Source organism: Salmo salar, chromosome ssa07, assembly GCF_905237065.1.
Source record: "Salmo salar chromosome ssa07, Ssal_v3.1, whole genome shotgun sequence".
Taxonomy (NCBI): Eukaryota; Metazoa; Chordata; class Actinopteri; order Salmoniformes; family Salmonidae; genus Salmo; species Salmo salar.
The window spans coordinates 65,925,969-65,953,338 of record NC_059448.1 but is presented as its reverse complement, the minus strand read 5'-3'; the positions used below and the strand labels follow the sequence as shown (position 1 = coordinate 65,953,338).

Genomic DNA, 27,370 nt, shown 5'->3' with positions numbered 1-27,370 from the left:
AGATCACCAACAATGATGAGACAGCCTATAGGGAGGAGGTCAGAGACCTGGCAGTGTGGTGCCAGGATAACAACCTCTCCCTCTATGTGAGCAAGACAAAGGAGCTGATCGTGGACTACAGGAAAAGGCGGGCCGAACACACCCCCATTAACATCGATGGGGCTGTAGTGGAGTGGGTCAAGAGTTTCAAGTTCCTTGGTGTCCACATCACCAACAATCTATCATGGTCCAAACATACCAAGACAGTCGTGAAGAGGGCACGACAAAGCCTTTTCCCCCTCAGGAGACTGAAAAGATTTGGCATAGGTCCCCAGATCCTCAAAAGGTTCTACAGCTGTACCATCGAGAGCATCCTGACTGGTTGCATCACTGCCTGGTATGGCAACTGCTCGGCCTCCGACCACAAGGCGCTACAGAGGGTAGTGCGAATGTTCCAGTACATCACCGGGGCCAAGCTTCCTGCCATTCAGGACCTCTATACCAGGAAGGCCCTAAAAATTGTCAGACTCCAGCCACCCTAACCATAGACCGTTCTCTCTGCTACCGCACAGCAAGCGGTACCGGAGCACCAAGTCTCGGTCCAAGAGGCTTCTAATCAGCTTCTACACCCAAGCCATAAGACTCCTGACCAGCTAATCAAATGGCTACCCAGACTATTTGCATTGCCCCCCCCACCACCACCACCACCACTGCTGCTTTTTAATTATTTGTTATTCTTATCTCTTACTTTTTTAGGGAATTTCTTAAAACTGCATTGTTGGTTAAGGGCTTGCAAGTAAGCATTTCACTGTAAGGTTGTATTCGGTGCATGTGAATACCTGTTGTATTCGGTGCATGTGAATACCTGTTGTATTCGGTGCATGTGAATACCTGTTGTATTCGGTGCATGTGAGAAATACAATTTGATTTGATACACGTTATACACACACGTACACATGGATTTTGTGTTATATTTATGTGGTAGTAGAGTAGAGGCCTGAAAGCACAAACTTATTATGTTGTGATATCTGTTATGAATGTATTGTAATGTTTTTAAAATGTATAATTACCTTAATTTTGTTGGACCCCAGGAAGAGTAGCTTCTGCCTTGGCATAATAAATACATAAATACAAAAGTACAAATACCGACATTTCAGCTATAACACCACTAGAGGTCAGTAAAGCTCTATGAAGTTGTTCAACCTTTTGTTTTTGTGTGGTAGTAACTATAACTTAGACTGGTTGCCAGTCGTTGTAGCCAACATTCCTCTCCTTTGGAGGTTCTTCGGTACATGACCTCATTACTGATTCATGTGTCGGTTTTTTATGACCATGTTTTTCTTTCTGCTTGCATTTTGTATTTATATTTTGAGGTGTGTATTTTTTGTAATGTATGTAATTCAGAGCTCATCTGTAAAAGAGACCTTGGTCTTGGTATGACTCCCTGATAAAAGAAAGGTTAAATAAATCAAATAAATGACATGGTGTTTGTTCTACAGGTGGAATATTAGCTAAAAAGACTGGGAACCAGGTAACTATAACTCACCACAAGAGGAGGCTCAGGAAAGTCTCATCATGTCAAATAATGAGGCACTATAGGAAATGACACTGTATACACTCACATGTTTATCTTTATTGTTGTTATCTAAGTAAAATCAACGTATTGTGCGTTTCAATGGGCAAAGCGTGTCGTCCATGATGTGTAACAGAAGCTGAGAATGATGCTTGACTGATAGATGCACGGTTGGCCATAAACTAAGTTGCGCACATATACCGTCCACGTCGGCTAGATGCTAGACAAGCTGGATGTATTTATACAGTAAACGGATTGGAGGTCAGGGAGAGAAAGGGAAAAGAGATCACTTCAAAATCAGCCAAACTGTGAATCGAAGACTATCATATAGATAACGTCCTAATATTCATAAAATCACCGGTCTGCAGCAACCGGAGTCAACGAGGTAAGAAACGAGACGTGCATTATTTTCATTTGATTGCATTTCACCAGCCAGCTATTTTGAGTCATCAATGCTAAACGTGAGCTAGCGGATTTGAGCATTGTTTGAAAACACTAAATCATCCAGCTAGCTAGCTAATTATTGTATCGCTTGACAGATTACAAAAGTATATAACGTTAACTAATGATTTACAAACGCATGCCAGGATCCGTAACGTTTAGAATGTGATCCACTTGAGCCCAAAGAGTGGAGTCTGGAGAGAAAGCGTTGAGAGAATTGACACAGGTTTAGCAAGTCTGTTAGTAACACATGTTTAGCTAACCAGACAGCCCCATGGATGTCTCGCCTCAATGAACATCTGGCTGCATCGGAGATTGGGCCCAGCTGAGATCAGATGTTGACCCCCTACAGGCCCTTCAATATGCATGACTGTCTCCCCTCCTCCACCGTCCAACCCCCACTAAACAGCTGAATACAGCCAGCTAGTCTACAATCCCACTGCAGTAATGCCCATGGCATGATACACATCCAGATAATAATACAGTAATAGAGTTGTGTTACTAAGACGTGTATCATCACTTCGTCTAGTTTGCTCTGAGCCTTTTCAAGTATTGGGGACAAAGTCACTGACCAGATCACACATGATTTGGATAGTCCATCTGTAGATGGTGTACAGATGGTCATTACTATCAACAAACTATCTGTTGATAAGCAACTGCTTGCGAAGTTTAGGTTTACAATAAGGGTTAGGTCTAGGTTTAGGATAAGGGTTAGGTTTAGAATAAGGGTTAGGGCTAGGTTTAGGATAAGGGTTAGGTTTAGGATAAGGGTTAAGTTCAGGGTTAGGATAAAGGTTAGGGTTAGGTTTAGAATAAGGGTTAGGGCTAGGTTTAGGATAAGGGTTAGGGCTAGGTTTAGGATAAGGGTTAAGTTCAGGGCTAGGATAAAGGTTAGGTTTAGGTTTAGAATAAGGGTTAGGTCTAGGTTTAGGATTAGGGCTAGGTTTAGGATAAGGGTTAAGTTCAGGGCTAGGATAAAGGTTAGGTTTAGAATAAGGGTTAGGGCTAGGTTTAGGATAAGGGTTAAGTTCAGGGTTAGGATAAGGGTTACTGTTAGGGTTAGTAGATAGTTTAAATGTTACTGATAGTCTCTAGAGCATATACAGACGGATGATCCAAAGACCAATTAGTGGGAAAATATCATAATTGGTTTGCCTGTGTGAACGCAGCGATATAGATACAGTCAATCAACTGGAAGGAGCTAGTTGAGGAACAGGATGTGCCACTGGCTATTTGCATAGCCAACACCAACTCTTTATCATGTTGACAGATTCAGATCTGTAGTAGAGACAAATCACCACAGACACTGTAGACTAACAATAGACATTCTGTGTACATCACATGTACATCCACACTGGTGGATCCTTGTTAGGTGATGATGACTAACGTTATAGTGATGTATTTGGGGTAGCCTAGTAGTACATTGGTAGCCTGGTCCCAGATCTGTTGTCTCCTTCTATAGCCTGGTCCCAGATCTGTTGTCTCCTTCTATAGCCTGGTCCCAGATCTGTTGTCTCCTTCTATAGCCTGGTCCCAGATCTGTTGTCTCCTTCTATAGCCTGGTCCCAGATCTGTTGTATCCTTCTATAGCCTGGTCCCAGATCTGTTGTATCCTCCTATAGCCTGGTCCCAGATCTGTTGTCTCCTTCTAAAGCCTGGTCCCAGATCTGTTGTCTCCTCCTATAGCCTGGTCCCAGATCTGTTGTCTCCTTCTATAGCCTGGTCCCAGATCTGTTGTCTCCTTCTATAGCCTGGTCCCAGATCTGTTGTCTCCTTCTATAGCCTGGTCCCAGATCTGTTGTCTCCTTCTATAGCCTGGTCTCAGATCTGTTGTCTCCTTCTATAGCCTGGTCTCAGATCTGTTGTCTCCTTCTATAGCCTGGTCTCAGATCTGTTGTCTCCTTCTATAGCCTGGTCTCAGATCTGTTGTCTCCTTCTATAGCCTGGTCTTAGATCTGTTGTCTCCTTCTATAGCCTGGTCTCAGATCTGTTTGTGCCTTTGTCCACTTCATTGTTCATGTTTGGCATAAATGAGTGACAAGGAGCACATTGTTAAGATAGTTCAACATGAAATGTAATGCAGTCTTCAATGTCATCTGTTATTCATTAAAAAGGACACAGTAACTTTTTTCATAATATTTTGGGTGTAGGCTAGTGAGTCTATCTAGCTGCTCATAACTATATAATAATATATACCATGTGGAGGAGGCCTGATGTGGAGGAGGCCTGATGTGGAGGAGGCCTGATGGGCAGGAGGCCTGATGGGCAGGAGGCCTGATATGGAGGAGGCCTGATGGGCAGGAGGCCTGATGTGGAGGAGGCCTGATGGGCAGGAGGCCTGATATGGAGGAGGCCTGATGTGGAGGATGCTTTTATCTAAAGTGACTTACAGTTGTACATGCATACATTTAGATATGGGTGGTCCTGGGAATCGCATTCTCTACTAGAGGTCGACTGATTAATTAGGGCCGATTTCAAGTTTTCATACCATTCGCTAATCTGCATTTTTGGATGCTGATTACATTGCCATCCACGAGGAGACTGCATGGCAGGCTGACCACCTGTTATGCGAGTGCAGACAGCAAGAAGCCAAGGTAAGTTGCTAGCTAGCATTAAACTTATCTTCTAAAAAAACGATCAATCTTAACAATCTCTAGTTAACTACACATGGTTGATGATATTACTAGTTTAACTAGCTTGTCCTGTGTTGCATATAATCAATGCGGTGCCTGAAATTGTGTCACTTCTCTTGCGTTCAGTGTAAGCAGAGTCAGGGTATATGCAGCAGTTTGGGCCGCCTGGCTCGTTGAGAACTGTGTGAACACCATTTCTTCCTAACAAAGACCGTAATTAATTTGCCAGAATTTTACATAATTATTACATAACATTGAAGGTTGGGCAATGTAACAGAAATATTTAGACTTAGGGATGCCGTGCGTTTGATAAAATACGGAACGGTTCCGTATTTCACTGAAAGAATAAACGTTTTGTTTTCGAAATCCTAGTTTCTGTATTTTACCATATTAATGACCTAAGGCTCGTATTTCTGTGTGTTTATTATAATTAAGTCTATGATTTGATAGAGCAGTCTGACTGAGCGGTGGTAGGCAGCAGCAGGCTCGTAAGCATTCATTCAAACAGCACTTTCTTCCATTTGCCAGCAGCTTTTCGCTGTGCTTGAAGTACAGCACAGTTTATGACTTCAAGCCTATCAACTACCGAGATTAGGCTGGCAATACTATAGTGCCTCTAAGAACATCCAATAGTCAAAGGTATATGAAATACAAATGGTATAGAGAGAAATAGTCCTATAATTCCTATAATAACTACAACCTAAAACTTCTTACCTGGGAATATTGAAGACTCATGTTAAAAGGAACCACCAGCTTTCATATGTTCTCATGTTCTGAGCAAGGAACTTAAACATTAGCTTTTTTACATGGCACATATTGCACTTTTACTTTCTTCTCCAACACTTTGTTTTTGCATTATTTAAACCAAATTGAACATGTTTCATTATTTATTTGAGACTAAATTGATTTTATTTATGTATTATATTAAGTTAAAATAAAAAAAGTGTTCATTGTTAATTCAGTATTGTTGTAATTGTCATTATTACAAAAAAAATAAAATATATATATATATATATATATATATATATATACACTGCTCCAAAAAATAAAGGGAACACTTAAACAACACATCCTAGATCTGAATGAAATAAATAATCTTATTAAATACTTTTTTCTTTACATAGTTGAATGTGCTGACAACAAAATCACACAAAAATAATCAATGGAAATCCAATTTATCAACCCATGGAGGTCTGGATTTGGAGTCACACTCAAAATGAAAGTGGAAAACCACACTACAGGCTGATCCAACTTTGATGTAATGTCCTTAAAACAAGTCAAAATGAGGCTCAGTAGTGTGTGTGGCCTCCACGTGCCTGTATGACCTCCCTACAACGCCTGGGCATGCTCCTGATGAGGTGGCGGATGGTCTCCTGAGGGATCTCCTCCCAGACCTGGACTAAAGCATCCGCCAACTCCTGGACAGTCTGTGGTGCAACGTGACGTTGGTGGATGGAGCGAGACATGACGTCCCAGATGTGCTCAATTGGATTCAGGTCTGGGGAACGGGCGGGCCAGTCCATAGCATCAATGCCTTCCTCTTGCAGGAACTGCTGACACACTCCAGCCACATGAGGTCTAGCATTGTCTTGCATTAGGAGGAACCCAGGGCCAACCGCACCAGCATATGGTCTCACAAGGGGTCTGAGGATCTCATCTCGGTACCTAATAGCAGTCAGGCTACCTCTGGCGAGCACATGGAGGGCTGTGCGGCCCCCCAAAGAAATGCCACCCCACACCATGACTGACCCACCGCCAAACCGGTCATGCTGGAGGATGTTGCAGGCAGCAGAACGTTCTCCACGGCGTCTCCAGACTGTCACGTCTGTCACGTGCTCAGTATGAACCTGCTTTCATCTGTGAAGAGCACAGGGCGCCAGTGGCGAATTTGCCAATCTTGGTGTTCTCTGGAAAATGCCAAACGTCCTGCACGGTGTTGGGCTGTAAGCACAACCCCCACCTGTGGACGTCGGACCCTCATACCACCCTCATGGAGTCTGTTTCTGACCGTTTGAGCAGACACATGCACATTTGTGGCATGCTGGAGGTCATTTTGCAGGGCTCTGGCAGTGCTCCTCCTGCTCCTCCTTGCACAAAGGCGGAGGTAGCGGTCCTGCTGCTGTGTTGTTGCCCTCCTACGGCCTCCTCCATGTCTCCTGATGTACTGGCCTGTCTCCTGGTAGCGCCTCCATGCTCTGGACACTACGCTGATAGACACAGCAAACCTTCTTGCCACAGCTCGCATTGATGTGCCATCCTGGATGAGCTGCACTACCTGAGCCACTTGTGTGGGTTGTAGACTCCGTCTCATGCTACCACTAGAGTGAAAGCACCGCCAGCATTCAAAAGTGACCAAAACATCAGCCAGGAAGCATAGGAACTGAGAAGTGGTCAGTGGTTGCCACCTGCAGAACCACTCCTTTATTGGGGGTGTCTTGCTAATTGCCTATAATTTCCACCTGTTGTCTATTCCATTTGCACAACAGCACGTGAAATGTATTGTCAATCAGTGTTGCTTCCTAAGTGGACAGTTTGATTTCACAGAAGTGTGATTGACTTGGAGTTACATTGTGTTGTTAAAGTGTTCCCTTTATTTTTTTGAGCAGTATATATATATATATATATATATCAGCCGATTAATCGGTACCGGCTTTTTTTTGGTTCTCCAATAATCGGTCGACCTCTACCCACTACCCTGGCGTTACAAGCTCCATGCTGTTCTCTGTGAGTGACTACACTACAGTTAATTGATTGAATCTAGAGAATGTAGGGCCAGTCTAGTATCTTCAGCCTCATGCCAGACCTCTCCCTTCAATCCTTTGTGCTTCTTCTCTCAACCATGTCTGTCTCTGTTCCTACATGATAAGGGTTTTTCATTTGATGGCACTAGCTTCCTGTAACCTCCTTTCCACTAGTGTGTGTGTGTGTGTGTGTGTGTGTGTGTGTGTGTGTGTGTGTGTGTGTGTGTGTGTGTGTGTGTGTGTGTGTGTGTGTGTGTGTGTGTGTGTGTGTGTGTGTGTGTGTGGGTTAGTCACGATAAGGGTTCCCCCTATGATGGGTACATTGTACCTACAGTGTCTCTACACTGTCTCCTCTAGGTCTACAGACCTCTCTGCCCAGTGTACCAGTGTCTCTACACTGTCTCCTCTAGGTCTACAGACCTCTACACTGTCTCCTCTAGGTCTACAGACCTCTACACTGTCTCCTCTAGGTCTACAGACCTCTCTGTCCAGTGTACCAGTGTCTCTACACTGTCTCCTCTAGGTCTACAGACCTCTCTGCCCAGTGTACCAGTGTCTCTACACTGTCTCCTCTAGGTCTACAGACCTCTACACTGTCTCCTCTAGGTCTACAGACCTCTCTGCCCAGTGTACCAGTGTCTCTACACTGTCTCCTCTAGGTCTACAGACCTCTACACTGTCTCCTCTAGGTCTACAGACCTCTACACTGTCTCCTCTAGGTCTACAGACCTCTCTGCCCAGTGTACCAACAGTGTACCATTACATGTTCATTTGAGTCAGTCAGACTTTGTGTGTGGATGTGCATTCGTCCATTGTAGTTGGAGTGGAAGCTCCTTCCTGTCAGGGTTTAGGCTGCGCCACACAGCTGTGTTGGTTTGGGCTGCTGTAACACCACAGCATCGGTAGGTCACAGTCTCTCTTCTCCCACAGACTGGTGGCCCTGGTCTAAACCACTAATCTACTGGAACCGTCATGGTGTGAGGAGATGGGTGACTTCAGTCACGTCCCTCAGTTCAATGTGTACGACTGTCTGTCTGATGAAAATCTGTTGGATGAGTGAAGGCTGCTCTGAGTGGGACTGACTGTTTTACCCATGTCTGGCTAGCTGTCTGTCTTTCTGACTGGTTGGATGTCTTGCTGGCTGTCTTTCTGTCTTTCTTTCTGGCTGTCTGTCTTTCTGTCTGTCCAGCTCTCACAGTCAATAGTGTTTGATAATTCTGTCTGTCTTTCAGTAGCTAGAGAAGCCAAGGCACTCGTACTAGACTGTTGACAGTGGTCTACTGTATTCTGGCTAACCCACTGACTGACTCTCAGCAGACTCTATCAATGAGCAGCAAATTGCTGTCTTGTAAGTCTATAATACATCTATTATCATCCACATTGACCAAACTAAGGCTGTTTGTCATTTTGCTGTAGACCATGCTGTGTGTGTTGTCTTGAAGAGACCAGTAACTATAGAGGGGATGGCTGACAACGTCATGAGAACGATGTTCGTCTCGTCGAGGGGGCAGAAGGCCTGCGTTGTTACGGTCCTGGACGGTCAGATAGCAACAAGGACCAGAAGCTGCATGTAGGGAATCCTAGGTTACTCATTTAGTCTCATTGTGTCTTGTTCTTGATAACATGTCTTGTTTTCAGGGGTTTTGACTCATGTCATGTCAATGCTAATATGGATAAAATTCGCTAGCTAGCTAACTAACAACTGTAACGATGCATTTAAGAGACAACAAGTGCTCATTGTGCAAATGTATTTCTGTTTTCAATAAAGAATTGAAGAGGATATTTAGTTTCCATGTTGTGAACAATCCTTTGATCCTCAGCCAACCCCGCTGGTTTTGCTCCACGGTTGAGCTCGTATGGTTTTCGTTGCTCAACAACCCACCCGTCTATGGCCTTGTCATCTTTTTCTACATTCACTTTTAGTCACTTGGCCTTAAATCAGTAACACACAGACAGAAATGTTGTTATCAAAATGTAGCCTCTTCATTTGATATGAATAAACTGCATTCATTTCAGATGTAGCCTAGAGTTTTATACTGTGGCTGTAAACAACAGCAGTTGCTTTCGTTTTATGTTTCTACATTTGTGTTGAAGAGCACATAAAGAACATGTACCATACATACACAACATACCTTTGCTGTCTTTATGGGCGGCAGGTAGTCTAGTGGTTAGAGTGTTGGGCCAGTAACCGAAAGGTTGCTAGATCGAGCTGACAAGGTACAAATCTGTCTTTCTGCCCCTGAACAAGACAGTTAACCCACTGTTCCCCTGAACAAGACAGTTAACCCACTGTTCCCCTGAACAAGACAGTTAACCCACTGTTCCCCTGAACAAGACAGTTAACCCACTGTTCCCCTGAACAAGGCAGTTAACCCACTGTTCCCCTGAACAAGGCAGTTAACCCACTGTTCCCCAGAACAAGGCAGTTAACCCACTGTTCCCCTGAACAAGGCAGTTAACCCACTGTTCCCCTGAACAAGGCAGTTAACCCACTGTTCCTCAGTAGGCCGTCATTGTAAATAAGAATTTGTTCTTAGCTGACTAGTTAACCTGTTATGGCTAGGGGGCAGTATTTTCACGGCTGGATAAAAAACGTACCCGATTTAATCTGGTTACTACTCCTGCCCAGTAACTAGAATATGCATATAATTATTGGCTTTGGATAGAAAACACCCTAAAGTTTCTAAAACTGTTTGAATGGTGTCTGTGAGTATAACAGAACTCATTTGGCAGGCCAAAACCTGAGAAGATTTCATGCAGGAAGTGGCCTGTCTGACAAGGTGTCGTTCTTCTTGTCTCTGTTTATTGAAGAGTGAGGATCTTAGCTGTCCCGTGACACTTCCTACGGCTGCCATAGGCTCTCAGAAGGCGGCAAAACGCTGAATCGTGGCTTTGCAGGCTCTGGCTGAAACAAAGTAGCGCGTTTGGGTAGTGGCTGGTTACAGTACTGTGAGACTCAAGCTCGTGCCCGCGTCGACCGAAAGCTTTGTTTTCTTTCCTCTGTTTAGCTAAATGGACATTCCCGGTCGGAATATTATCGCTTTTTTACGAGAAAAATGGCATAAAAATTGATTTTGAACAGCGGTTGACATGCTTCTAAATACGGTAATGGAATATTTAGATTTTTTTTGTCACAAATTGCGCCATGCGCGCGACCCTTCTTTACCATTCGGATAGTGTCTGGGACGCACGAACAAAACGCCGCTATTCGGATATAACGATGGATTATTTTGGACCAAACCAACATTTGTTATTGAAGTAGCAGTCCTGGGAGTGCATTCTGACAAAGACAACAAAAGGTAATCAAACTTTTATAATAGTAAATCTGATATTGGTGAGTGCTAAACTTGCCGGGTGTCTAAATAGCTAGCCCGTGATGTCTGGGCTATGTACTTAGAATATTGCAAAATGTGCTTTCACCAAAAAGCTATTTTAAAATCGGACATATCGAGTGCATAGAGGAGTTCTGTATCTATAATTCTTAAAATAATTGTTATGCTTTTTGTGAACGTTTATCGTGAGTAATTTAGTAAATTGTTAGCAAATTCCCCGGAAGTTTGCGGGGGGTATGCTAGTTCTGAACGTCACATGCTAATGTAAAAAGCTGTTTTTTGATATAAATATGAACTTGATTGAACAAAACATGCATGTATTGTATAACATAATGTCCTAGGGTTGTCATCTGATGAAGATCATCAAAGGTTAGTGCTGCATTTAGCTGTCTTCTGGGTTTTTGTGACATTATATGCTAGCTTGAAAAATGGGTGTCTGATTATTTCTGGCTTGGTACTCTGCTGACATAATCTAATGTTTTGCTTTCGCTGTAAAGCCTTTTTGAAATCGGACAGAGTGGTTAGATAAAGGAGAGTCTTGTCTTTAAAATGCTGTGAAATAGTCATATGTTTGAAAAATTGAAGTTTTTGTATTTTTGAGGAATTTGTAATTTGCGCCACGCCTATCATTGGATATTGGAGCAGGTGGAGCAGGCTAGCGGAACGTCTAGATGTAAGATGTTAAATAAAATAAATAAAACAAAGGAGCTGAATTACATTCATGTTAAGGGAACATTTTGGCTGTATAGAGCACATTTTTAAAGACTGAATAAGAATACAATTTGGATAAAGCCACAGAAAAACAACAGAAACAAACAAAACCCCCAGAAATAACAGAATAAGAGCAGGACGATATGTCAGGAAGTCTGACCAGACACCATACCTATGCTGTCTGTGTTGCAAGGTTGATGTAATTCTCTCCATGTCAGCAGGTTCCCTCTATAGACCTAACCACATATCTTTATTTAACTAGGCAAGTCAGTTAAGAACACATTCTTATTTACAATGATGGCCTACCCCGGCCAAACCCTCCCCTAACCCGGACGAAGTCGGACCAATTGTGCGCCGCCCGATCAGGGCCAGTTGTGATACAGCCTGGGATCGAACCAGGGTCTGTAGTGACCCCTCTAGCACTGAGATGCAGTGCCTTAGACCGCTGAGCCACTCGGGAGGGTGCATGTTCATTTGAGGGTGCATGTTCATTTGAGGGTGCATGTTCATTTGAGGGTGCATGTTTATTTGAGGGTGCATGTTCATTTGAGGGTGCATGTTCATTTGAGGGTGCATGTTTATTTGAGGGTGCATGTTCATTTGAGGGTGCATGTTCATTTGAGGGTGCATGTTTATTTGAGGGTGCATGTTTATTTGAGGGTGCATGTTCATTTGAGGGTGCATGTTTATTTTTCCAGCATTCTGTTACACATTTCCTTGCTTCTGCTAATAGATAATCTATTAATTTAAATGGAGAGGATTGGAGTGTATCCACAGGAACAATACCTAGGAGGAGATGACATGTCTGGTTGAACAATAATACCTAGGAGGAGATGATATGTCTGGTTGAACAATAATACCTAGGAGGAGATGACATGTCTGGTTGAACAATAATACCTAGGAGGAGATGACATGTCTGGTTGAACAATAATACCTAGGAGGAGATGACATGGGTCTGGTTGAACAATAATACCTAGGAGGAGATGACATGTCTGGTTGAACAATAATACCTAGGAGGAGATGACATGTCTGGTTGAACAATAATACCTAGGAGGAGATGACATGTCTGGTTGAACAATAATACCTAGGAGGAGATGACATGTCTGGTTGAACAATAATACCTAGGAGGAGATGACATGTCTGGTTGAACAATAATACCTAGGAGGAGATGACATGTCTGGTTGAACAATAATACCTAGGAGGAGATGACATGTCTGGTTGAACAATAATACCTAGGAGGAGATGACATGTCTGGTTGAACAATAATACCTAGGAGGAGATGACATGTCTGGTTGAACAATAATACCTAGGAGGAGATGACATGTCTGGTTGAACAATAATACCTAGGAGGAGATGACATGTCTGGTTGAACAATAATACCTAGGAGGAGATGACATGTCTGGTTGAACAATAATACCTAGGAGGAGATGACATGTCTGGTTGAACAATAATACCTAGGAGGAGATGACATGTCTGGTTGAACAATAATACCTAGGAGGAGATGACATGTCTGGTTGAACAATAATACCTAGGAGGAGATGACATGTCTGGTTGAACAATAATACCTAGGAGGAGATGACATGTCTGGTTGAACAATAATACCTAGGAGGAGATGACATGGTCTGGTTGAACAATAATACCTAGGAGGAGATGACATGTCTGGTTGAACAATAATACCTAGGAGGAGATGACATGTCTGGTTGAACAATAATACCTAGGAGGAGATGACATGGGTCTGGTTGAACAATAATACCTAGGAGGAGATGACATGTCTGGTTGAACAATAATACCTAGGAGGAGATGACATGTCTGGTTGAACAATAATACCTAGGAGGAGATGACATGTCTGGTTGAACAATAATACCTAGGAGGAGATGACATGTCTGGTTGAACAATAATACCTGGGAGGAGATGACATGTCTGGTTGAACAATAATACCTAGGAGGAGATGACATGTCTGGTTGAACAATAATACCTAGGAGGAGATGACATGTCTGGTTGAACAATAATACCTAGGAGGAGATGACATGTCTGGTTGAACAATAATACCTAGGAGGAGATGACATGTCTGGTTGAACAATAATACCTAGGAGGAGATGACATGTCTGGTTGAACAATAATACCTAGGAGGAGATGACATGTCTGGTTGAACAATAATACCTAGGAGGAGATGACATGTCTGGTTGAACAATAATACCTAGGAGGAGATGACATGTCTGGTTGAACAATAATACCTAGGAGGAGATGACATGTCTGGTTGAACAATAATACCTAGGAGGAGATGACATGTCTGGTTGAACAATAATACCTAGGAGGAGATGACATGTCTGGTTGAACAATAATACCTAGGAGGAGATGACATGTCTGGTTGAACAATAATACCTAGGAGGAGATGACATGTCTGGTTGAACAATAATACCTAGGAGGAGATGACATGTCTGGTTGAACAATAATACCTAGGAGGAGATGACATGTCTGGTTGAACAATAATACCTAGGAGGAGATGACATGTCTGGTTGAACAATAATACCTAGGAGGAGATGACATGTCTGGTTGAACAATAATACCTAGGAGGAGATGACATGTCTGGTTGAACAATAATACCTAGGAGGAGATGACATGTCTGGTTGAACAATAATACCTAGGAGGAGATGACATGTCTGGTTGAACAATAATACCTAGGAGGAGATGACATGTCTGGTTGAACAATAATACCTAGGAGGAGATGACATGTCTGGTTGAACAATAATACCTAGGAGGAGATGACATGTCTGGTTGAACAATAATACCTAGGAGGAGATGACATGTCTGGTTGAACAATAATACCTAGGAGGAGATGACATGTCTGGTTGAACAATAATACCTAGGAGGAGATGACATGTCTGGTTGAACAATAATACCTAGGAGGAGATGACATGTCTGGTTGAACAATAATACCTAGGAGGAGATGACATGTCTGGTTGAACAATAATACCTAGGAGGAGATGACATGGTCTGGTTGAACAATAATACCTAGGAGGAGATGACATGTCTGGTTGAACAATAATACCTAGGAGGAGATGACATGGGTCTGGTTGAACAATAATACCTAGGAGGAGATGACATGTCTGGTTGAACAATAATACCTAGGAGGAGATGACATGGTCTGGTTGAACAATAATACCTAGGAGGAGATGACATGTCTGGTTGAACAATAATACCTAGGAGGAGATGACATGTCTGGTTGAACAATAATACCTAGGAGGAGATGACATGTCTGGTTGAACAATAATACCTAGGAGGAGATGACATGTCTGGTTGAACAATAATACCTAGGAGGAGATGACATGTCTGGTTGAACAATAATACCTAGGAGGAGATGACATGTCTGGTTGAACAATAATACCTAGGAGGAGATGACATGGGTCTGGTTGAACAATAATACCTAGGAGGAGATGACATGTCTGGTTGAACAATAATACCTAGGAGGAGATGACATGTCTGGTTGAACAATAATACCTAGGAGGAGATGACATGTCTGGTTGAACAATAATACCTAGGAGGAGATGACATGTCTGGTTGAACAATAATACCTAGGAGGAGATGACATGTCTGGTTGAACAATAATACCTAGGAGGAGATGACATGGGTCTGGTTGAACAATAATACCTAGGAGGAGATGACATGTCTGGTTGAACAATAATACCTAGGAGGAGATGACATGGGTCTGGTTGAACAATAATACCTAGGAGGAGATGACATGTCTGGTTGAACAATAATACCTAGGAGGAGATGACATGTCTGGTTGAACAATAATACCTAGGAGGAGATGACATGTCTGGTTGAACAATAATACCTAGGAGGAGATGACATGTCTGGTTGAACAATAATACCTAGGAGGAGATGACATGTCTGGTTGAACAATAATACCTAGGAGGAGATGACATGTCTGGTTGAACAATAATACCTAGGAGGAGATGACATGGGTCTGGTTGAACAATAATACCTAGGAGGAGATGACATGTCTGGTTGAACAATAATACCTAGGAGGAGATGACATGTCTGGTTGAACAATAATACCTAGGAGGAGATGACATGTCTGGTTGAACAATAATACCTAGGAGGAGATGACATGTCTGGTTGAACAATAATACCTAGGAGGAGATGACATGGTCTGGTTGAACAATAATACCTAGGAGGAGATGACATGTCTGGTTGAACAATAATACCTAGGAGGAGATGACATGTCTGGTTGAACAATAATACCTAGGAGGAGATGACATGTCTGGTTGAACAATAATACCTAGGAGGAGATGACATGGTCTGGTTGAACAATAATACCTAGGAGGAGATGACATGTCTGGTTGAACAATAATACCTAGGAGGAGATGACATGTCTGGTTGAACAATAATACCTAGGAGGAGATGACATGGTCTGGTTGAACAATAATACCTAGGAGGAGATGACATGTCTGGTTGAACAATAATACCTAGGAGGAGATGACATGTCTGGTTGAACAATAATACCTAGGAGGAGATGACATGTCTGGTTGAACAATAATACCTAGGAGGAGATGACATGTCTGGTTGAACAATAATACCTAGGAGGAGATGACATGTCTGGTTGAACAATAATACCTAGGAGGAGATGACATGTCTGGTTGAACAATAATACCTAGGAGGAGATGACATGTCTGGTTGAACAATAATACCTAGGAGGAGATGACATGGGTCTGGTTGAACAATAATACCTAGGAGGAGATGACATGGTCTGGTTGAACAATAATACCTAGGAGGAGATGACATGTCTGGTTGAACAATAATACCTAGGAGGAGATGACATGTCTGGTTGAACAATAATACCTAGGAGGAGATGACATGTCTGGTTGAACAATAATACCTAGGAGGAGATGACATGTCTGGTTGAACAATAATACCTAGGAGGAGATGACATGTCTGGTTGAACAATAATACCTAGGAGGAGATGACATGGGTCTGGTTGAACAATAATACCTAGGAGGAGATGACATGTCTGGTTGAACAATAATACCTAGGAGGAGATGACATGGTCTGGTTGAACAATAATACCTAGGAGGAGATGACATGGTCTGGTTGAACAATAATACCTAGGAGGAGATGACATGTCTGGTTGTGTGATAAAGGACCTATTTGTCCACACTGCCTTCAACACGTAGCGGATATTCCTTTTTTCATTTAATGAGGTTTATCAGGGCTCATAAAAAAATGATGTAGTACTTTGAATTGAAACTCCCTTGTTTGGTTCCATATAGGGGCTTTATACAGTGTTTTCCATATATTCCCCCAGCTCTCCTCTGATAGCTGCACCTGTCATTCAACCTGCCATGACTTCCTTACATTATCTAAAGATAATATTTGCATCTTAAGGATATTGTGATAAACATTTGAAACGGTTCCAATGTTTTCCTCTTGGTAAAGTAATTCAATCATCTCGTCAATAGGAGTAATCGGCTCAGTCATTTTTTGTTACAATCCATTTTTTAATTTATTTATATAATGTTTTTATTCACAATGAATGAAAGATTACATCCCCTTTTTGCCCCCCCTCCTCCCAGAATGCCTCCAAACCCATTTACAAGGAAAGGCAAAGTCATTGTGTATATCAGAAAATAAACGGCGCTACATATCAGAAAACAAACGGTGCTACATATCAGAAAACAAACGGTGCTACATATCAGAAAACAAACGGCGCTACATATCAGAAAACAAACGGTGCTACATATCAGAAAACAAACGGTGCTACATATCAGAAAACAAACGGTGCTACATATCAGAAAACAAACGGCGCTACATATCAGAAAACAAACGGTGCTACATATCAGAAAACAAACGGTGCTACATATCAGAAAACAAACGGTGCTACATATCAGAAAACAAACGGTGCTACATATCAGAAAATAAACGGCGCTACATATCAGAAAACAAACGGTGCTACATATCAGAAAATAAACGGCGCTACATATCAGAAAACAAACGGTGCTACATATCAGAAAACAAACGGTGCTACAGAAAACAAAACAAAAGTATACAACAATGTTACTTCAATACAAGTCAAAATGTATCAGCCTGACTATTTCAGGTGATTAGGTGATCCTATAGGTGATCCTATAGGCCTATAGCAGTAATCTCAAGGGGTGGGGCCAAGAGTACTAATCTGGAGGAAGTGTTTGGAGCTGTTCAAAATAGGATATCGAGTCCCAGGTGGAATAAAATGAGTTGGTTGACCCTCGAATGTATACTTAATTTTCTCTGATTTGAGGCCCACTCAGATCGGATTTATTAAATGACGGGTTATCAAGGGACATGATTAACTAAAAAATATGGGATATGAGTTGAATAGGAGTTTTCAAAAGGGCATCCAGACCCGATCCGGGTGATAGAATTGGAAAGGTTGGGCTTTGAGTGCGAATAAACTGTCGGATTTGGAAATACCTAAATGAACTTGAATGGGGTAGATGAAATTTGATTGCGATGTCTTCATCGCAAAGGTGCCATCTATATAAAGGTCAGTAAACTTAGTAAGGCCATTCCTCTGCCACAGCCTGAAAGCTGAATCTAGTTTGGCTGGAGGTGAGAGGGGATTATTACATTTTTACATTTACATTTTAGTCATTTAGCAGACGCTCTTATCCAGAGCGACTTACAGTAGTGAATGCATACATTTCATTTCCTGTGCTGGCCCCCCGTGGGAATCGAACCCACAACCCTGGCATTGCAAACACCATGCTCTACCAACTGAGCTACAGGGAAGGCTGTAGCTCAGACATATAGGACCTTGAATAGAGAAATAACAGAATTTGAAATGTTGACGGAATTGAGTCCAAATTTTAAAAGTATTGACAACAATTGGATTGGATGTGTAGCGCGAAGCTGAAAGAGGGAGATTGGCAGTGACTAAGACTAACAAAGAGGAGGAGAAACAGCAGAAGGCTTCTGTTTGACACCAGTCAGTTTCTGGGGTGTGAAGCCAGTAAAAAAAAGAGGGAGACATTGGAACAAGTGCAGAAATCTGGGCAACACATTCATCTGGATACAGTTCACTTTACCAGCTAAAGTAAAATGGAGAATACTCCCCTGATTAACACACTTAAACTGGACTTTCAGAGATGGAGTAAAGTTCTCATCATGGAGGGAGGACAAGGTATGGGTGATATTGATCCCTAAATATTTAAAGCCAAACTTGGACATACGAAATGGAATAGTATCCTGTGGAAATTGTAATGCTAATTCATTAATAGGAAAGCATTCACTTTTTGAGAAATGCAATTTATAGCCCGAAAACACACCAAACCTACGCAGTAGGTCCACTACCTCTGGGACACACGCTTCGGGGTCGGAGATATATAAAAGCAAGTCATCTGCATACAAGGAAACTTTGTGTTCCAGTCCCCATCTGTAGATACCATGTATTGAGGGTGTGGCCTTTAGCTTAATAGAAAGGGGTTCTATCGCCAGGGCAAATAACAGAGGTGACATTGGACATCCCTGGCGTGGGGCCCTTGATAATGGGAAATACTGTGAACAAAGTTTGTTTGTAAGTACTGATGCCTGAGTACAACAGTCGGACCCAGGAAATTAAGTTTGCACTAAAGCTAAATATTCCCATTCTACCCTGTCGAATGCCTTCTCCTCATCTAAAGAGAGAACCACTTCAGGAACGTCCGACGGCGCAGGAGGGTGTATGACATTAAGCAGACGTTGAATATTACTAAAGGAGTGACGGCCCTTAATAAACCCTGTCTGGTCCGTCGATATGATGTCTGCTATAGTGGATTCTATTCGAGAGGCAAGCAATTTCACTAATATTTTTACATCTGCATTTAAAAGTGAGATTGGTCTGTATGAGCCACACTCGGATGCATCTTTGCCGGGTTTTAACAAAAGTGTGATCGACGCCTGTGTCAGGGTTTGGGGTAAAACACCCTGATCCAGGGCATTTTCAAACATTTCAAGCAGGAGTGGGGCCAGTTTGGCAGAAAACTTCTTGTAGAATTCGATTGGGTAGCCATCTGAGCCAGGGGATTTGTGTTGCTGTAATTGAATGAATAATCTCCTCTAACTGTAAAGGTTGGTCAGTTTCCTCTCTCTTCTCTGTACTAGTGGTAGGAGTTTCCACATTGTCAAGAAAATCATTCACAATTGAATTGTTTTCAGGTGATTCTGACGTGTAAATACAATGTTTTGAAGGTTGTATTGATATCAGTAACAATGAATTGCCTTACTTGAAGGTACATATACAAATTTGTTTGGGATATAATGAATTCCTCCTGAATTCCTTGAAATTCTATATATTTTTTGCCTTTGAACAGTTGAGACTACAAAGCACTCTGTCTTCCCATCCCCTAAATCCATAGTAGGAGAAAGAAAGGCTGGGTTGTGGAATAATAAGCCAGTGTCTACAAATGTCATTATTCAGTTTATATTGGTGTTGAACCTCTCTCCATGTCTTCAATGTGAGAGTAATAATTGAGTTTAGTTTAATCCTGTGAATAGAAATATGATCTACTATAAAGAAAAGACAATGTAAAGGGATATCACAATATTGACTCAGTTTCAAGCCATGACAAATCCTTCGGTTGTTGAATCCATGATGCTATGTGATGAAGTTGCGCCGCTCTGTAATGTGATTTAAGGTTAGGGAGGCCAAGCCCACCCAATTCTTTCAACAGATGACGTTTTTTATAGCCTTCTTATTTTGCCATAAAATTGTGCCTGTTGCTGCATTTAGGCGAGTAAAGGTTGTAGCAGGAATGTTAACAGGAAGCATTGAAAACAGATAGAGCAGTCTTGGTAAGACATACATTTTCACTGAAGCAACCCGACCTGCTAGACATATAGGGAGGGGCATCTGGATCGTCAGTGATTTTACTAATCACAGGGGGTAGATCAAAGCATATAGTTTCCTCTAGTCTGACGTCATTTTAACATCTTCTTTTATTCTTTTGGAGCTAAGACACAAGAAGAAACTGATCTTTTGTTTTCAAATCAGACCAAAGTGGATGTCAACCAAACCCAATTCTCCTGTCTGAACTGCGACAGCATGTGACTAGTGAATGAGAATAAGGAGTTCTTTGTTGATAACGGGGCCTGACCGACTCCATAAAGAGAGATCTTTGGGATGATGGGAATTTTCTACACATGCCAAGGGTTTCAAATGTAGGCCACTCACATGATTTAGGCGTGTCTGTGTGTGTCTGTGTGGGTCTGTGTGTGTGTGTCACAATACTCCTTCCTCATTTAGTTTTCCATATCTCTTCAATTATATCTCCTCTATTCACATTTGTGAGGAAGTCCTGTAATATGTCCCTGTTGAGCTCCTGTCCCTACCATGACAACAATCACAAGTTGTTAGCCTGCTACACTGTCTCCAAGGTCACTTTACTCCACTGTCTCCAAGGTCACTTTACTCCACTGTCTCCAAGGTCACTTTACTCCACTGTCTCCAAGGTCACTTTGGATCATTTACATTTTAGTCATTTAGCAGACGCTCTTATCCAGAGCGACTTACAGTAGTGAATGCATACATTTCATAAATCTTTTCCCGAACTGGTCCCCCGTGGGAATCGAACACACAACCCTGGCATTGCAAATACCATGCTCTACCAACTGAGCTACAGGGACCGTGGATCAGTGTGTTACTTTCACCATGTGGTCTACAATGGCACCCAGAGAGCCATTTTAAAGCAGCATAGCCTCGTTCCAGACAGACACCAGGAATAGTCTTGGCCTGTATCCGAAATAGCACCTTATTCCCTATACAGTGCACTACTTTTGACCAGAGCGCTGTTCAAAAGTGGGCCCTGGTCAAAAGTAGTGCACTGTATAGGCAACAGGGTACCATTGGAGGCACAGCCATAGGCCTACGGTAGGCTCTGCTCCAGGGAACAGCCACTTGCATAACCTGCAGCTCAATACCTATTTATTGTTGTAGAGTTGCACTGGGTCAGAGGCTTATTGAGGCTTCTTCCATTCAATCCACAGAGATCTTCCCTACTCAGATGTAAAGGGAGGTTAATACACGGTGCTGTGGCTGAGGTTAATAAACGGTGCTGTGGCTGAGGTTAATAAACGGTGCTGTGGCTGAGGTTAATACACGGTGCTGTGGCTGAGGTTAATACACGGTGCTGTGGCTGAGGTTAATACACGGTGCTGTGGCTGAGGTTAATACACGGTGCTGTGGCTGAGGTTAATACACGGTGCTGTGGCTGAGGTTAATACACGGTGCTGTGGCTGAGGTTAATAAACGGTGCTGTGGCTGAGGTTAATACACGGTGCTGAGGTTAATAAACGGTGCTGTGGCTGAGGTTAATACACGGTGCTGTGGCTGAGGTTAATACACGGTGCTGTGGCTGAGGTTAATAAACGGTGCTGTGGCTGAGGTTAATACACGGTGCTGTGGCTGAGGTTAATACACGGTGCTGTGGCTGAGGTTAATATACGGTGCTGTGGCTGAGGTTAATACACGGTGCTGTGGCTGAGGTTAATACACGGTGCTGTGGCTGAGGTTAATACACGGTGCTGTGGCTGAGGTTAATACACGGTGCTGTGGCTGAGGTTAATACACGGTGCTGTGGCTGAGGTTAATAAACGGTGCTGTGGCTGAGGTTAATACACGGTGCTGTGGCTGAGGTTAATAAACGGTGCTGTGGCTGAGGTTAATACATGGTGCTGTGGCTGAGGTTAATAAACGGTGCTGTGGCTGAGGTTAATAAACGGTGCTGTGGCTGAGGTTAATAAATGGTGCTGTGGCTGAGGTTAATAAACGGTGCTGTGGCTGAGGTTAATAAACGGCGCTGTGGCTGAGGTTAATACACGGTGCTGTGGCTGAGGTTAATAAACTGTGCTGTGGCTGAGGTTAATACACGGTGCTGAGGTTAATAAACGGTGCTGTGGCTGAGGTTAATACACGGTGCTGTGGCTGAGGTTAATAAACGGTGCTGTGGCTGAGGTTAATACACGGTGCTGTGGCTGAGGTTAATACACGGTGCTGTGGCTGAGGTTAATAAACGGTGCTGTGGCTGATAAACGGTGGCTGAGGTTAATAAACGGTGCTGTGGCTGAGGTTAATAGGCGGTGCTGTGGCTGAGGTTAATACACGGTGCTGTGGCTGAGGTTAATACACGGTGCTGAGGTTAATACACGGTGCTGTGGCTGAGGTTAATAAACGGTGCTGTGGCTGAGGTTAATAAACGGTGCTGTGGCTGAGGTTAATAAACGGTGCTGTGGCTGAGGTTAATAAACGGTGCTGTGGCTGAGGTTAATAAACGGTGCTGTGGCTGAGGTTAATACATGGTGCTGTGGCTGAGGTTAATACGCGGTGCTGTGGCTGAGGTTAATAAACGGTGCTGTGGCTGAGGTTAATACGCGGTGCTGTGGCTGAGGTTAATACGCGGTGCTGAGGTTAATACACGGTGCTGTGGCTGAGGTTAATAAACGGTGCTGTGGCTGAGGTTAATACGCGGTGCTGAGGTTAATACACGGTGCTGTGGCTGAGGTTAATAAACGGTGCTGTGGCTGAGGTTAATACGCGGTGCTGAGGTTAATACACGGTGCTGTGGCTGAGGTTAATACACGGTGCTGTGGCTGAGGTTAATACACGGTGCTGTGGCTGAGGTTAAAAAACGGTGCTGTGGCTGAGGTTAATAAATGGTGCTGTGGCTGATAAACGGTGCTGTGGCTGAGGTTAATAAACGGTGCTGTGGCTGAGGTTAATACGCGGTGCTGTGGCTGAGGTTAATACACGGTGCTGTGGCTGAGGTTAATACACGGTGCTGAGGTTAATACACGGTGCTGTGGCTGAGGTTAATAAACGGTGCTGTGGCTGAGGTTAATAAACGGTGCTGTGGCTGAGGTTAATAAACGGTGCTGTGGCTGAGGTTAATAAACGGTGCTGTGGCTGAGGTTAATACACGGTGCTGTGGCTGAGGTTAATAAACGGTGCTGTGGCTGAGGTTAATACACGGTGCTGTGGCTGAGGTTAATACATGGTGCTGAGGTTAATAAACGGTGCTGTGGCTGAGGTTAATAAACGGTGCTGTGGCTGAGGTTAATACACGGTGCTGTGGCTGAGGTTAATACATGGTGCTGTGGCTGAGGTTAATACACGGTGCTGTGGCTGAGGTTAATAAACGGTGCTGTGGCTGAGGTTAATACACGGTGCTGTGGCTGAGGTTAATACACGGTGCTGTGGCTGAGGTTAATACACGGTGCTGTGGCTGAGGTTAATACACGGTGCTGTGGCTGAGGTTAATAAACGGTGCTGTGGCTGAGGTTAATAAACGGTGCTGTGGCTGAGGTTAATAAACGGTGCTGTGGCTGAGGTTAATAAATGGTGCTGTGGCTGATAAACGGTGCTGTGGCTGAGGTTAATAAACGGTGCTGTGGCTGAGGTTAATAAACGGTGCTGTGGCTGAGGTTAATAAACGGTGCTGTGGCTGAGGTTAATACACGGTGCTGTGGCTGAGGTTATTAAACGGTGCTGTGGCTGAGGTTAATACACGGTGCTGTGGCTGAGGTTAATACACGGTGCTGAGGTTAATAAACGGTGCTGTGGCTGAGGTTAATAAACGGTGCTGTGGCTGAGGTTAATACACGGTGCTGTGGCTGAGGTTAATACATGGTGCTGTGGCTGAGGTTAATAAACGGTGCTGTGGCTGAGGTTAATACATGGTGCTGTGGCTGAGGTTAATACATGGTGCTGTGGCTGAGGTTAATAAACGGTGCTGTGGCTGAGGTTAATACACGGTGCTGTGGCTGAGGTTAATACACGGTGCTGTGGCTGAGGTTAATACACGGTGCTGTGGCTGAGGTTAATACACGGTGCTGTGGCTGAGGTTAATAAACGGTGCTGTGGCTGAGGTTAATAAACGGTGCTGTGGCTGAGGTTAATAAACGGTGCTGTGGCTGAGGTTAATACACGGTGCTGTGGCTGAGGTTAATAAACGGTGCTGTGGCTGAGGTTAATAAACGGTGCTGTGGCTGAGGTTAATACACGGTGCTGTGGCTGAGGTTAATACACGGTGCTGTGGCTGAGGTTAATACACGGTGCTGTGGCTGAGGTTTGTTTACCCTCGTGTGTGTGTGTGTGTGTGTGTGTGTGTGTGTGTGCAGGTAGCAGCATAACACCAGTCTCTTCAGCCCCCTGTGTTAAGGACCAAGCTTGTTAGATGCCATGTCTAAAGGATGAATGGTCTTTCTATGCAGAGGACATCATCAATGTAGCGCTCCAACCCTGTGTGTTGCAGAGGACATCATCAATGTAGCGCTCCAACCCTGTGTGTTGCAGAGGGCATCATCAATGTAGCGCTCCAACCCTGTGTGTTGCAGAGGGCCTCATCAATGTAGCGCTCCAACCCTGTGTGTTGCAGAGGGCCTCATCAATGTAGCGTGATGTCTCCTGATGTACGCTAGCAGTGACGTAGGCTAGCAGTGACGTAGGCTAGCAGTGACGCAGGCTAGCAGTGACGCAGGCTAGCAGTGACGCAGGCTAGCAGTGACGCAGGCTAGCAGTGACGTAGGCTAGCAGTGACGCAGGCTAGCAGTGACGCAGGCTAGCAGTGACGTAGGCTAGCAGTGACGCAGGCTAGCAGTGACGTAGGCTAGCAGTGACGTAGGCCCACATCCTTCCATAGTCAGAGCTCTGTCTATCTATGCCCCAACTGTGTGTGTGTGTGTGTGTGTGTGTGTGTGTGTGTGTGTGTGTGTGTGTGTGTGTGTGTGTGTGTGTGTGTGTGTGTGTGTGTGTGTTACTGCAACAGTGGCCTGAGGCTGCAGGGGAAACTCGCTGCTCTGGACTGTGCTGACCACTCTGTCTCCACGTTCCATGTTCCAGAATGCTGCCGTTGGCGAGGACAATCTCATCTTTACTGTTAAGGCGAGGCTGCAAGTTCTACCAACAAAATATAATCTAGCACTCTGGTACCCTGCAAACCATAGGTTTGGCCGATACCCGCTAGTTATCTTAGGCCGACAACCACCTAAAAGGAAGCGATTCCCAAACCTTCCATAACAAAGCTATCACCTACAGAGATATGAACCTGGAGAAGAGTCCCCTAAGGAAGCTGGTCCTGGGGCTCTGTTCACAAACAGACCCCACAGAGCCCTAAGACAGCAGCACAATTAGACCCAACCAAATCGTGAGTAAACAAAAAGATAATTATTTAACAAAATGGAAAGAATTAACAAAAAAGCTGAGCAAACTAGAATGCTGTTTGGCCCTAAACAGAGAACGCGACTGACCCAAACTTAAGGAAAGCTTTGACTATGTACAGACTCAGTGAGCATAGCCTTGCTATTGAGAAAGGTCGCCGTAGGCAGACCTGGCTCTCAAGAGAAGACAGGCTATGTGCACACTGCCCACAAAATGAGGAAAAACTGAGCTGCACTTCCTAACCTCCTGCCAAATGTATGACCATATTAGAGACGCATATTTCCCTCAGATTACACAGATCCACAAAGAATTTGAAAACAAATCAAGCATTGATAAACTCATATCTGTTAGGCGAAATACTGCAGTGTGCAAAAAAGATTTGTGGCCTGTTGCCATGAGAAAAGGGAAACCAGTGAAGAACAAACACCATTGTAAATACAACCTATATTTATGCTGATTTATTTTCCCTTTCATACTTCAACTATTTGCACATTGTTACAACACTTTACATTGTCAATAATATAACATTTGAAATGTCTATATTCTTAAATTTTTGTAAGTGTAATGTTCACTAATGTTTCCCTTGTTTATTTCCCTTTTCCCTTATTATCTATTTCACTTGCTTTGGCAATGCAAACATATGTTCCCCATGCCAATAAAGCCCTTTGAATTGAATTGACAAGTAGAGAGAAAGAGCAACAGAGAGATTAGTAGAGAGAGAGACTGACAGAGAGAGACAGGCCATGTTCCCAACCAGAGGAGAGATAGAAACAGGAAGTGACACCACAGCTAGCTGGTCTTTTATTTAGCCTGCGACATAACCATGTGTGCATGGGAGTGTGTAGTCGAGCAGAGAGGAAATGAGCAGTAACCACACACTGCTGACTATGCAGGGCACTGCAGGGCTCTACTTCCAGACAGCCTTCTCATAGCAGCTCATCACATTATTCAGTCAGTCTGTTGGTCTGCAGTCGACTTCAGCTTTCATCTATACATTTCTGTTTGGTGTGCTCTCTACTCAAAACATTACCCTAGTAATAAACCCTCTCTGCTGGGCCATGCTACAGAGATAGGGAAACATCCTAGATGACTAGGGAAACATCCTAGATGACTAGGGAAACATCCTAGATGACTAGGGAAACATCCCAGATGACTAGGGAAACATCCCAGATGACTAGGGAAACATCCCAGATGACTAGGGAAACATCCTAGATGACTAGGGAAACATCCTAGATGACGAGGGAAACATCCTAGACGACGAGGGAAACATCCTAGATGACGAGGGAAACATCCTAGATGACTAGGGAAACATCCTAGATGACTAGGGAAACATCCTAGATGACTAGGGAAACATCCTAGATGAATAGGGAAACATCCTAGATGACTAGGGAAACATCCTAGATGAATAGGGAAACATCCTAGATGACTAGGGAAACATCCTAGATGACTAGGGAAACATCCTAGATGAATAGGGAAACATCCTAGATGACTAGGGAAACATCCTAGATGACTAGGGAAACATCCTAGATGACGAGGGAAACATCCTAGATGACTAGGGAAACATCCTAGATGAATAGGGAAACATCCTAGATGACTAGGGAAACATCCTAGATGAATAGGGAAACATCCTAGATGACTAGGGAAACATCCTAGATGACTAGGGAAACATCCCAGATGACTAGGGAAACATCCTAGATGACTATGGAAACATCCTAGATGAGTGGGGAAACATCCTAGATGACTAGGGAAACATCCTAGATGAGTGGGGAAACGTCCTAGATGACTAGGGAAAC

At 43.5% G+C, this 27,370-nt stretch overlaps 1 protein-coding gene across 1 annotated transcript in view; it reads left to right on the top strand.

The window, feature by feature from the left end:
* The first annotated feature begins 1,751 nt into the window (after positions 1–1,751).
* Positions 1,752–27,370, top strand: part of LOC106609821 (protein PHTF2) — a 136,991-nt gene continuing 111,372 nt past the window's right edge. The window contains 1 exon segment of the mRNA XM_045722466.1: positions 1,752–1,937. The gene's annotated coding sequence lies outside the window, so the exon portion shown is untranslated.